The sequence below is a fragment of the Erithacus rubecula genome, assembly GCF_903797595.1.
Source record: "Erithacus rubecula genome assembly, chromosome: 9".
Taxonomy (NCBI): domain Eukaryota; kingdom Metazoa; phylum Chordata; class Aves; order Passeriformes; family Muscicapidae; genus Erithacus; species Erithacus rubecula.
The window spans coordinates 3,787,138-3,800,897 of NC_136660.1; the positions used below are offsets into that span (position 1 = coordinate 3,787,138).

General features: G+C 49.6%; 1 protein-coding gene across 8 annotated transcripts in view; it reads right to left on the bottom strand.

The window, feature by feature from the left end:
* Positions 1–7,237, bottom strand: part of COL13A1 (collagen type XIII alpha 1 chain) — a 76,384-nt gene extending 69,147 nt beyond the window's left edge. For 4 of the 8 annotated variants that reach the window (XR_013775139.1, XR_013775140.1, XR_013775141.1 and 1 more), the window contains exon 1: positions 6,249–7,224. The gene's annotated coding sequence lies outside the window, so the exon portion shown is untranslated. Of the gene's footprint in view, positions 1–6,248 lie in introns of all 8 variants that reach the window. The other 4 variants (XR_013775136.1, XR_013775137.1, XR_013775138.1 and 1 more) reach the window with 3 other exon arrangements.
* Positions 7,238–13,760: the final 6,523 nt, after the last annotated feature.

Sequence of the window (13,760 nt, forward strand, 5' to 3'; positions counted from 1 at the left end):
ATTACAAAACCAAGAGCCAGCAGTGGCAAATAAATTGGTGCCTGTGTCCTCGTGACAGAGCCACATTTCTCAGAAGACCCAGTCAGTGGGCAGAAAATGAACATCTGAAGCAGGTCCTCCTCCACCCTGCAGCAGATTCCTTATGTGTTTGGAGACACCTGGATGGATAGAAGGGTCCCACTGCAAGACTGTGGCTGAAGATGGACTGAAAACAGCAACAGCATCCCCTGAAATCTTCAGATGCAGTGAAACTTAATTTTTCCCCCAAGGGCAGAACACAACAAAACCAATCAAGAGCTCCCACCAGGTGGAATTTTGTCAGAATGTTCATTTCATGTATGAGTTTGGATTCCTAATGGTGCCAGTGTGTCAGTCTCTGCTCTCTGGGCCCATCTGTGTCTCTCTCGAAAGGCAAATAAACCACCTGAGGTCACTGCCTCTTCCCTCACTGGGAACATCCACAAAATTAACCCATGTCCTGAGCAGAATGTGCTTCAGGGGCAGCATCCTCACCACCTCTGGCAGACTTTATAGAATAACTGTAATTTAGTGAAGAAAATACAAATCAATCTGACTAAGTTATTCATTAATGCCTGCGAATCACATTTGGTTAATGATTTGGGAAGGCTGAGCTGCTGGGGTTCCTAAGCTCTGGAATCACTCTCTCTTCCCTCCTAACCTTCAAGCCCAGCTTCCCATCCCAGTTGAGCCCTTTTATTTTTGAACTACTTCACAATTGGGCCAATATTTCAAAAGGAACAGCTTTATATAGGGCACAACAGAAGCCCATGCTCAAAATCATATAGAAATTGCTTAATTTTCACAAGTAATTGAGCATCCACCTGCAGGAAGGCATCAGTTTGGGGAAAAATTCTTTTAGAGAGGATAAAAGTAAATCAGCTTGTTTCTGCCTGGGATGAAGGAAGGCAGAATTGGCTGGAACATTTCCATTTTTTCACTCTTTTTACAGGACACAAATCTGCAAGGAAACATGGAACAGATCCCTGCCCCACCAAGTGCAGAGGCACTGGAGGGGCTAAGGAGGAATGGCAGAGTTAGGCTGTGCTGCAAGAAGCCTTGGCTGGGTTGCTGTGCAGGCTTACAAAGAGAGGAGCAGCACAACTGGACAGGGAAGTGATGACCCAGCAGGACTTGAGCACAACTGAGAACGGAACAGGGCTGATAACATTTCCCTGAGGCTTTATCTGCAGGGTCAAGGCAGTGGGAAGACCTGGGACAACTGAAATAGCCTTCTCAAGGACAGGGGCCCCTGAGGAGGGAGGTGCTGGTGCTGCTGGGCAGGCTGGAGCACAGCCCTGTGCATCACCAAGCAGCCATCACACACTTAGAAGAATCTGCACATTCTCCTCCATCCCTCCTGTCTCCCTCAAGCCTGGGAGCTCTGCACATGATATCAAAAATCAGTGACTGCCATGGGATTGCTCTCCTTTAGTGGAAGGCAAAACTTAGGAAAAATGCCATTTAGCCTGGCATTCATTCTCCTGCAGAGTCTATTAAACAAACACTGCCACAGAAAAAATCCTCAGCTCAACTTTGGGTGGAGATGGTGAAATAAAACAAACCCCCACACCCAGCCTTTTCTGCTTCCCTCTTTTCCACTGTGCAAAATAGTGCCTGGTCCAACAATGTTTGCAATCTCCTTCCTGGGATCTGGGGTTTGCTTTTTCACCTGGGGGATACCTGGAGCATGTAACATCAAGAGCAGCAACAGAAAGGTTGGAAACACTTCCTGTGGAGGGGATTGCTTTGTCAGCAGAGCCAGCTTGCTGTCATCTGTCACTTTATTCAGTGATGTAACAGCTGCATCTTCCCCCTGCACCACAGCAAGTGGCTGGAAAAAGCCTTTGCCAGTGCTGGAGCCACAGCTGATCACCACCATGGATTTAGGGAGCCACTGCACATTGCTGAGTGTGAGGAAAAGGAAAATCCCTGGAACACCTGCTGGGAACAGGCAGTAAAGTCAGCACGGGCTTTTCCCATGGCTTTTGTTAACTCACCACAGGCTGACAGGACAGGGCTGACATGGATGGACACAGCAGCCACAGCAAGACCATTTCTGACACTGAAGGACCATGGCTGTGGTCTCCTAAACCTTGCAAGAGCCTGTTTTGGATGGGCACTTGAGATTAGGTGAGAGGGAGGGCACTTCTTCAAAGGGGGCAGATTAATAGCTCTTTAGCATTCCCAGTTGTTTGCAGTCACCCGGGGAGGTGAAATCATTTCCCACCACTATCTCCAACAGCTAAGAGAAACACATTTTAAATAGATAATCTATTACAACTATCAGGAGGATTTCAGGGGTGGGTGGTTTTGTTAACTCTTATTGTTTTACCTCCAATTTGCCCGTTTTTTCTTAAAGGCCCAGCTCCTGGGATCATGGGACCATGTGACACAAAGAAAAAGTGAGCAGTGAGTCCTCCCAGATGGAGGAAGAAGTTTGGAAATGACACCACCTAGGCACAGGGATTGGCAAGCAGCTGAAAGGAAATGGCATTTAGCTACTAGACAAGTTGAAAGAAAAAAGCAGATCCCATGATTGTGAGGTGAAGAACACTAAGCTAAAGATGTAGGCAGGGGATGCTTAGAACAAGCTTGAAGAGTCTAGGAAAACAACTGTGCAGTGTGCTTTGAGACATGGAATTAAAAAAGGGGGGGAAATGCTTCAAGTCAGGAGGGAAAGGGAGTTTTCTGGTGTTCCTCCTTTGCCTTCATAAGTAAGCAAAGAGTTCCAGGGAAATGAGACTAATGGGAAAGCAGTGAGGATCATGCTCCCTCCCCATTCACAGGCACATTCCTGAATCCCTTCAGAATCACTAAAGCCACAACAAACACCTTCAACAGAAGCCCCTGAGAAGGCTGAGGGGCAGCTGTGCTTCCCCCAGGGTGCACAAGATTACCTGCTGCTGCATCACAAATACACATTTCTATCTCTACAAACTCACAAATTCCGGGAACAGCACTGAATCCATCCTGTTCTCCACCCTGATGAGTTTTTGGCAAGTAAAACAGCACCAAATGTTACCCAGCATGGGAAAGGACCTTGTTTTCTTCTTTGGAAAGCCTCTCTTGCAAATGCCACTAGTGAGTTTATTTGTGTTCCTTGTATGATTTTATGATGTCTCATAAATACAGAGGAATTCGAATTCCTACGTGGAGTTAAAGCTCTCCCTGTACTACCTGTTTCTGGCCCATTCAGCACAGATGTTTTTACAAGAAAACCTAGTCAATTTGAGTCTGGCAGAAAATTCCCTCGTGGTACTCGCCTACACCAGGCAGAGGTTTACACAGTAGCAAATGAAGCACTGGTCAGGCTGCTTCTGGGAAAGCATCAGCCACCCTCTCCTCACTCCTCCTGAGCTGAGATGGAAACTCTGCCACAGCCAGCCACCAGTGCTGGAAAACCAGGCTCTGAGATGGAGAAAACATCCCCACCAGCTGCCTTCAAATTAACATCTAAAGCAAACCAACCCAGCTCCTCCCCCTGCCACTGTGCTTTATTTGTGCATCTAGAAGAAAGGCCCCTAAAAGGACTTTGGCAATTGGCAGTTCTCAGAGCAATCTGTGTGGTATCCTCTCAGGCCTTTGGGAACACCCTGGGCACAGTCATGGCCCAGACTGCAGGGCATTACACACTCCAGGCTTTGAGATAACCCTAGAGCTCCTCTATAAACCATCACAGATTTCACTTCTTCACATCCCTCCAGCTCATCAGCTCATCTCCACAGCCACCAGAGCTAGAAACGTGCTCCTGTGCTGTGCCTCCCCTCCCACCTCTGACCAGCTTTTCCTAAAGCTGGGATTCCTTTAAAGCTTTGCTGTTTTATTTTGTGATGGATAACACTGAGCTGGCAGCTGTGAAACCCATTAAGGTTGAAACACCAGGAAGCTGTGAGGATGTGGCAATGAGAGGCGGCGAGGGTCTGAGCAGGGGGAGATGAATATCCCACTTTCACGTCCATCACAGCAAGCCCCTCTCCCCCAGCCATGGTCAGCACAATTTACTCTGCTTTCCTTACTTTTTTCCCACCCATCCTTTCCTTGTTCCCTTTATCTACCCTGTTTCGCTCCATCCTTGCCCCTCACCAGTCAGTCCAGGGCCCCGTTTCAGATATAATGAAAAGGAGGACTGGAAGGATTTTTCTTTCCTAATCAAAAGCCTCATATGGCACAGCACCATCTGTCCACCAGCAGCCCCTTGCCCTGGACCTTGAGCTGCTTGCTCCATGTCAGTGTGTCTGGCTGACAGTGGAGTTGAAGTTCAGATTCTTAGCAGAAGTGGACCTCCCCAAGGGACAGAGCCCTCCTCTCCCATGGGCATCAGATCATCACAAGTGTAAAGGGACAGGAGATGTGGGTCAGGCATCCCTCCTCCTCCACAGACTCCAGCACTTTTCTCCAAGTTCTTTTTGAAGCTGTGGCCCAGGATGGAGCTGGTAACACTAGTGGTACTCAGGAGCAAGTGCTGGCCCCTCGAGTTCCTGTCCCAGAGCTGCTCCCCACCCTGGCTGCAGTGGGGACCGTGCCCACCCCCAGGAGCACAGGAGGAGCTGCTCAGGAAACAGGGGTGCTGAGACCCCCATTTCCTTACTAAGCTGAGCTATAAAAAGGTGTAAAGGTGCCAGTGCCAGCAGGACAGGAGCCATCCGGCCCCAGGCACCAGTCCCAGGAGGACTGAGGTGGCACTTCTCAAATCTCAGCAGAGATAAACTCCAACTTCCCAGCAGACTCATGCCAGCAGCAACAGAGGGATTGCTGCACTCATCCCCTGCCTGGTGGCAGGGAAGGAGTCCCTGCATCAAAGCACAACCACAGGGCACAGATCCAATCACTCACAATGCTTCTGCCTCCCCACACCCCTTTTTAAAGTAGGATATTGCCCCATGGACCCTGTCTTTCCCTTATTCCTCATCCAAAGAGGCAACTCAAAACCCTATCTTTCAGCTCCTGCAGTGTTTGTTAGCTGAAGGTTCACAGCTTTTGGCTGCATACCCCAGCAGATCCAGGGACTGCTCTCACAAGACCCATAAACAGAAGCAGAGCCTGTCAGCTGTAGGTTTAAACTCCTCACCACAGACTTTCACTGCTCCTAGAAAGCAGGAGGGGGTCCAGGTCACCCCAGGTGCCAGGCAGCACTGCCCAAGGCAGGTCCCAGTAGTCAGCACTCTGATCATCCCATTCCTCACCTCATTTGGCAATAGCAGCCCATGAGGGATTTTTCTCAGATACAAACAGTTTTTGGGCTAGCCCCAGGGATCTCTCCAGCATGACTCAAGCCAAAGCTAAGTAAACAGAGAAAAGGAGAGGTGGGTGGAAATGGCTCTGGCCCTGAATTTCACCCCCAAGCCTCTCCTAGAGCTGTGGGAACAGGTCAGTGGGGACCTGTCTGGAGAGTTCAGAGACATGAGCCACCATCTGCTCCCTGACACGTCAACACCACTTCAAAGCCCAACAAGGCAAGGAATACTCATCGCAAGCAGAGTAGAGGAACACAGAGAGCCCCCAGCAGCAACAACACAGCAAGGTAAAACGTGCCAGCCACAATGATCTGCACTTTTGGGCCCTCCTTATTGACCTGCTGTAGCAGCATTCCCCCATCATCAGAGGAGAGCCCACAGATCCAGTGGAGTTTGGATGGGACTCAAATGAGTATAACACAGCCATATGCTCTGCATTGATGCCCTGGCAGTACCAGAAACCATCCTGGCAATGCCAGTGAGTGTCATTTTCCTGAGCCAGGAGTTGTGGAAGGGGCCAGGGCTGGTACAGCAGCAATGCCAGCCCATCACAACACTGGTGTGCTGGCAATCACCTCTTCCCATAGCCCTGCTGGCTGTAACATGCTTGGCTGTCCCTCTCCTGGGGCTCAAACCATGCTGAATCCCCAGGTTTAAACTCCAGCTCTAATTCTAACTCTTTCAGCATGCAAGACTCCCGAAGAGAAGGGCTGGAGGTTTTTGCCTCCCCACCAGGACCGGGGATGAGGTTTTCCTCTTTGCAAAGTGCAGGTTTCAGCCACAGCATGGGTTGAGAAGAAGAAACAGCAAGTAAGTTTGAGACGTGGGAGGGACCCGAAGGAACAGGGAACTCAACCTGGCAGCAGCATCACTTGTGAGGAGATACACTTTTAACGAAGGGGGAAAAAAATGGATAAGGTGACTAGGCAAGCCCGCACGTGCCTAAAATCGATAACACCGCAAACCACACACGCAAAACGAAAGGACACCGACCTCATTGAGCAGTTGGTCAACTCTTCCCAAAATAGCCGTCTCCATTTGGTCTGCCGAGAGCCAGGCAGGGAGCTGTGCGGGTCTGCCCGCTTCCAAGTGGGACACGCGGGACTGCAGGTCGGAGGTCCGAAAGTACAGCAAGAGACTGAGCACCAGAGAGAGCAGGGAGACGCCGGGCAGCCCCGAGCCCAGCAGCAGGGGGAGGCGGCAGCATCTCTCCCCATCGCCGCTCCTGGGGGGAGCCACACACCCCCTGTCAAAAGCTGCTTCGTCGACGCCTTTCCAGCTCTTCTCCTCCAACATTCCCTCCCTGTCCTGAGAAACGATAAATAAATAAATAGAATAAATAAAGCTTCACTCTTGCTCCGAGAAGCACAATCCAGAAGTCATAGGAAAAGAGCGTCGAAGGGGATCCCGGTGGCAGCAAATCACGAGTGACAGCAATAATGACAAAAGTGGACTGGGGGGGGGGGGGGGTGTCTTTAAAAAATAAAAACAAACCACACACACATAAAAGGGGTGCAGAAAAAATGGGATCCAACTGCAGCAAAGAGTGCGAGGGGGGAAAAAATAATCTGATCGAGATTGATTTTTTTTTCCTCCTGTATTTCAGTCTTTTGGTTCGCTGGTAGGTTTTTGATTCTTTCTAAGCTGTCAGTTTCAGTTCCTTCGCAGACTGGCCAGGAGCTCGCACATGAAAGTCCCCATTAGAGAGAGGTAATTCTCAGCTGCTCCGGCGACGCTGTGCTCTGGCTGATCGTGGCTCCCCTGTAACATGACACACTCCCTCCGAACTACGGGGCTGGGATGAGCGAGCTGCGCGGCTTCCCAAAGTAACCTCCTCTGCTCGCCCTCTCTCTCCACCTCTCCCTCGCTGCATGATTTATTTATTTATGCAAAGCGCCGGGGTGGGATCGGGCAGTGGGACGCCCCTGTCCCGCTCGGTCCCCAAACCACCTCTCCGCCGCCAGCCCTTCCCTTTGAAGTGACTCTCGCCGAGGTTATTTATAGTGGCAGGAAAGAGATTGTAAAGCAGAGGCTGGACTCGCACCAGCCTGCGTCTTCCTTTCCTCCAGGCAGCCGAGAGCGCTTTTATGGGATGGTACAAACGGGCTGCCGCGTCCCCCACGCCATCCTGGGGCACCGCCAGCGGGTACTTGGACCCCGGTATTTCGAGGAGAGCAGCCAGGCAGGGCGAGAAGCAGAGGGAAACATCTGGAGACGAGAGCTGGCAATTGAGGGCTCTGCAAGAAACAAGCGAAGGGCAGCAGGGAGAAACACCCCAGGCGGGCGAGCTGCAACGCAAGGGGGGAACATCTGGGGGCTGATTTGGGGGTACAACCTGCCAAGGGCGTTCAGAGGAACTGATCTGCTGAGGCCCTCTAGTGAAGCAGAACTTCCCATCATCTCCGTGTCCAACCAGGCACGGGGCACCAGACAGACAGTCCCCCTTTGGCAGGGAGCAGTCTCCCCAAAACGTGCCGCAGGGCAGCTCCGAGCCATGCGTCTGGGAACACAAAGCCTCCTTCTGTTCTTCAGGAGCAAGGGAGGGCCACCTCTCCCAGTTTTCCTGAGCAGGAGATACAATATTTTATCCTGCGGGGTGACATGCAGGCTCTGCTGAGCCCCTGCCTGTCTGTCTGTCCATTCTTTCGTCCTCTCCTTGAGCACGCTCAGCGGTGAAGCAGCACAGAGTTCACCGTGGTGCAGAGTCATTAAAACCCAGGCAGCAAATTGGTCTCTTATAATCTGGCTCCCTTGTGGCTCTTTCGCTGTCATTTACACGTTTTAAATGAAGATTTTGCGTGCAGTCTGTGCTGGAAATTAACTGGCAGAGAAAACTCATATCCATCTCTGGCTGGGTCTCTGTTTCAGGGGGCTGGAAGAAATGGATCTTCTGGGAGCAGGTTAACACGAGCTGCTTCTCCTCCACCAGACAAACCCTCCGAGGGGCCGGTAGCACACAGCCCCAATTCTCTGAATGGCCTCATGCCTTTCACAGCCACTCACTTCCCAAAATGGGGTTTCAGCGTCTGAAAGGCAGGAAATCCTTTCTTTATTTCTTTTGGTGGGTTCCTTGTCATCCCGCTGCTCAAATTTGCGCTGCTGTTCCGGCACGGACGAGAACACTCCTCTGACTGCTGCAGCCTTTCAACAGCTTCTCATATGAGCAGGGCAGAGATGTGTAACCCACAGACCCAGTGCACAAAGGGTGGCTATTTGTTTAGGAGGTGTAGCCACCCCAGTCTCCTGCCCCCTGCCCCTGTGCTAGCAGCCTATTTCTTTACAAAAAAAAAAAAAAAAAAAAAAAAAAAAAAAAAAAAAAAAAAAAGAAAAGTCTGGCTCTGCCAGAGGTAAACCAGAGTCCATGGGAGTTACCCAAGATAACACCTGCAATCACAGCAAATAAGTAGACAGAGAGAAATGAAAGGGAGATGCTTACAGGCTGATGATACAGTGTTAGAGGAGAGATCTTCTTTGGAAAACACCAGCTAGCAAGTGGTGCAGGCTGTTCTAGAGTGCTGCAGTACAGTGCCTAAAGACTGGGGTTGAACTGCAGCTACCTATGTTATACAAACTTTTACCTAAGGCTGTCTCTCTCTCTCCCCCCTTTACACCAACCTAAGCACTGAAATCACAAAAACTCACCCTCCAAGCTAAAAATGGCAACCTGCTGGGTGTCTACATCTCATTTCCCCACACTGGCTGGGGAGAGCTCCCTGCTCTTTCACACTGATTTTTGATACAGATCCCTGCTGTCCAGACACGAGCATCGCCTGAATGACTCTATAAGTGCCTTTTCCTGCCTCCCCGCCAGCCCCTCTCCAGCTGATCAGCTCATTTAGAGGGTATGTCATGGCTGCTGCAGGCTGGGGAGCTGCACTCAGAGGATTTCATGCAGAAGCTTTAGCTGCAGATGTGCAGGAAGGTAATTTTTCTACCCACGAGATATTAAGGGAGCCCTGTCATCCCATGCCAATAAAGATGGACTAATTTAGCCACAAACCTGGGCCAACTGCACACATCGAGCCTGCAGCACTGCTCAGCAGAAAAAGCTGCCTCCAGAGACAGGCCTGGCACATGGAATCATCTCAGCACTCCTTGAGTTGAGCTCAGCCCAGACTTCAGCTCTCTCAGTGGCCCGAGAGGAGGTGAGCACTGGCCTGAAACCAGTCCTCCTGCAAGTTGGGGACTCTCAAAGTTGATGGAGTAGCAACAAATACTCACTTGTAATGAGGAGTGATCTCACTGACTGGTGACTCATAGGATGCCCCGAGCTGGAGGATGTATCCCTCTTTCCTCGGGAAGGTTGATGGAATTCCTTGCAAGGACAGTAACCACACGCTTCCGTCGCTTCTAACAGCTCTTCCAGGGCAGTTAAGGACCTCAGCACAAACATACAAAGAACTTGTATATAACCTCCCAAAGCAGCTGGAATTCCTCTGTATAATGAAAAAGTTTCATATCTAACACATGGCACCGGGTGAATTGATCAGGTACAAGCAGGTGTGGCAATACTCCAGCTTGGTCAGTCCTGAACTGGCACAGGCATTTTGTCTTTCTCATATACATCTGTACGAGGGCAAAGCACCTCACAAAAAGCCCAGCACTGCTTTGTAACACACACACAGTGCTCACAATATGTGGGCATTCCTCACAGGGCACAAAGTGGTCTCATTGCAATAGACTATAAACCCTCTTTGACCCAAGGCAGGTACTGTGGACATGAACCATTCCATGCCACAAGCCAGAAATGGATATTTGGGCATGGATGAGCTTCTGCTTCTATGAGCACAGTTCAAATCAATGAGGTATCTACAACAGCTCTTCACCTGAAAAGGGACAGGTAACAGCAGCAGGCTTTCCTCACCTTCCTTCACTTAAAAGAAAATCTTTCATTAAAAAAAAAAAGTGTCCTTCCAGTCACTAACTGGAAGTCGAAGCCAATTGCCTGGAGATGGCCATGTGCTCAATCCCACCACTAACCTCCCCCTTTTCAGACCATTTACCAGGGAGAAAAACCCCACTCCAATTTTTTCTGCTCTTCTGCTTTTCCCCCCACCAGGAAACATGGGGGTCTTGGTGTGCTGGAACGAGCCATTAACCAGCAGCCAACATCTCCAGCTATTGTAAATATATTAACTCAAAGCCTTTCACTGCATTTATTAGGGTCAAGAACAACATCTGGAAACAGATGTTTTGTGAGCAGAGAAGAGGGGAGGAAGGAGGGTAACAAAACAAGGGGGTGGGAAGGAGTCTTGCAAGTGGAAGTACATGGTCTGCAGACCATCCCTTTTGCAAAATGCTGCTCAGATGGAGCACTGCAAGGGGCTGAGGCAAGCACTGCCACATCCCTCCAAGGCAAGGTAGTGAGAGTAGAACATCTTAGGGGGGCTGCCTGACAAAAACAGCAATGGGGGAAGAGGAAAAACTCACATCAGCTTTCAGGGCCCTTGAGAGGAAAGGTCAGAACACTCACACAAATGGAATATTGGGACAGAGAGGCTGTCAAAGCTTGTAGTGGGACAATGTCACCTCCAGAACAGCTTGGCAGCATCTGCCAGTGGCCCCATAGCGTAGGCAAGGTCTAGGGCTCACACAGTATTCTGTCTGTCCCCAGCAGCCTGTTCTCAAAAGGCAAGCAGAGTAGAAACTTCCCATGCCAGGCACTCTGAAGAACCAAGGGATCCTGCTCTGATGTGGAGTCTTGATGACATGGCTCAAATTTAGACAATGTTTAGAAAATCACACAATGTTAACTAGGGACAAAAAGCAAGCATGCATACTTAAAAATATCTCCCATGGTATTATTGTGAAACTCCATTCTCAACTAGATACACTTTGACTTAGGTACCAGGGATGCCTAAGGTACAACAGAGGTCTGAGATCAAAACTTCCTTGCATTTCTTTTATGGGAAATGCAGTTTTACACATACACATACCCTCACTTTTTATTAAAATAAAATTAAAGCCAACCAACAACACCAAAAACTAAAACAGAAAAAAACCAAAACCCCACAACAAGTATTTTGTCATCTTTAACCTCAGGTTCACAATGGGTATGTCCACCCTTGCCTCTCTGAGATGCAGTTACACATACTTTGCAAGTAAGGTCAGCAATATTGAGTATTACCTACCTAATTTGGTATTTGTTTATAGGAAGTATGAAGTGGCCTATGGAGCAGAACAATTCCCGCCCGAGGAGCTGCTCTAACCCATTGTGGAGTTATAGAATAAAGACACATTTGATCCTTTGGGAAAAGGGTTATGAAAATACATGGAAAAAATGTACTGTCCATGCATAGTAATATCATGGCTGTTTTCAATCACTTGGCCTCCTACAAAACAAAGGGGCTCGCTGCACAATATGAACTCCTAGCACTGGTAGCAGCAAAGGAACTAAGCAAGAAGCAAAGTTAGTAGTATCTGGTTAAGGTTTTATATTTCCATAACCCTAAAATGCCTGAGCTCATTGTTGTCTCCCTCCCAAGAAAGCCAAACTGGCTTCGTGCAGCTGCAGTGGGAACCTGCCCCCAGAGCTGTGTGAGAACAATCAGATTTGATCTGTGTCCAGGGTGGGAGCCTGGCCACCAGCAGCTCCTGCTGAGGTGGGGTCAGAGCTTCCAGGGGAGGATGGAGCAAGCACAGGTTTTGCTCAGTTTGTTCAGATGATGAGGGAAGTGGCTTTGAGCAAACCAGGTTCTGCACCCTCCTTCATGGAAAAACTTTTTTCTCACAGCAGAAGCCCCTCACAGCCAAGAAGCATTTCACAGGAAGAAGCTTTACTTCTTTGCAGCAGCTGTTTGGGTTTTTGGTTTGTTGCTGGGCTTTTTCTTCCTTGTTTGGAGCTGATTTTAATTGTCAGTGCCACTGGAGTCTGCAGAGATGGTCATCTCTGCTAGCCTGCTTTTTGGTGTTATCTTGGTTCCTGCAGAGCCTGGGTGGGAAAGACAAGTTAAATTAAGAGAAACAACATTGCTACAAAAAGAAAAAGCCTCCATCCCTTGAGCACTATTCCCCAGCATCTTGCAAGCCTAAGAACTCTCACAGCAGCCTGTGGGATATTGGTTTTGCTCATGACAGAGGTGTGCCTACACTGGGAGAGCTGCTTTGCAAGTTCTTTTTTTGGTGAACCTGGGAAATGCTGGTGCAGAGCATTGCTAAAGGCTCTCAGCACAGCTAGAGCAGTACAAAGCTTTGGCTGTAGCAAAGAGTTTCTTAGACTGAACACTCAAAATCTTCTCATCCAGGTGGAAAAATAAGGGTGAGATTTCATGCATGAAATCATCAAGGCAAAATGTTCTCCATCCCAAGGCTGGGGCTCTGAGGAGAAGCTCCTCTGTTCCCAGCAGCAACTCCCTGGGCCCCTTGCTGAGCAGAAAACCTCCCTCTATTAAAACCAAGCTCAGGCATTGTATGCTCAGGTAGTTACTTGTGCACTGAGGTGATCACCAGAGTGCACTGGCACACGTGGGACTGATAAGCCAGGGCACTGATTTGCATTTAGATTTGCCATTAAACAGTTTAGTGAAGAGCTACTGCTGAATGCCTTCAGCCTCACTGCACAGCTGGGCTATTCCATCCACCCCAAAGCCCACCCTCCCCCTCACCTCTGCCAGGCAGAGGGCTCCTGTTAATCCTCCACTACCTATTTCCCCACACATGGCTGAGAAAGCCCCTCCTCCTCAGCTCTGGCAGGTGCAGATCAGGCTCAAGCTGCCATCAACCCCAGGATAACCAGTCAACACATGGAGGGTGAACACCCCTATGTGGCAAACTGGAAACCCCAAAATCTTGGGTCTAGCCCAGGGCCACGTGCCATGGGGAGGGAGGCAGAGCTATGTCACAGCCCTGTCTAGGAAAACCAAGCCCTGGGAAACCCAAAGCAGCTTTGCAGGAACTTTGAAGTTAATGAATCAGAGCTGGGAGGATTGGGAAACCCAGACTAAGTGTCAACTGCACTGGGGGGAAGCAAAAGTAATGAAGCAAGGCTCCCCCAGAAGACTGATTGTTTTGGAAGCCAGAAGCAAAGGAAAATGGATATAGCAAGCTCAGGAAATTGAAAACAACTTTAGGTAAATACTTCCCCTCATTCCAACACTTGGTCTTTTATCAAAGCTGGTTCAGAGCCTGACAGCAGCACACAAGGCAGCTCTGCTCCATCCTAATGCAAAAGGCAGGCCCAGCACACGAGAGGTTAGTGGCTAATGGAGCAGAGTCGGGTTCAATTTCCCTGGAAATTACTCGTGGAGGAAAGCCAGGAGACAAGGAGCACTGCTAATGTCCTTCTGCAGCACCACTGCTTCCCCTGTGCAGGGCAAAGCCCTCACTTGTGCCCTCTGCCCCCCACGGGTCACTCCTGCACCCGAGAGTGAGGGAGGAGAGCAGAGAGAAATGAAGCAGGAAGGACGTGAGCCTGGGAGCAGATTGATGGTGTCAGAGAGCAGCATGGCTCCATGGCAGAGTTTTCCCTCCCAGCACCATTGCCTTCATAGCACCTGATGTAAATCC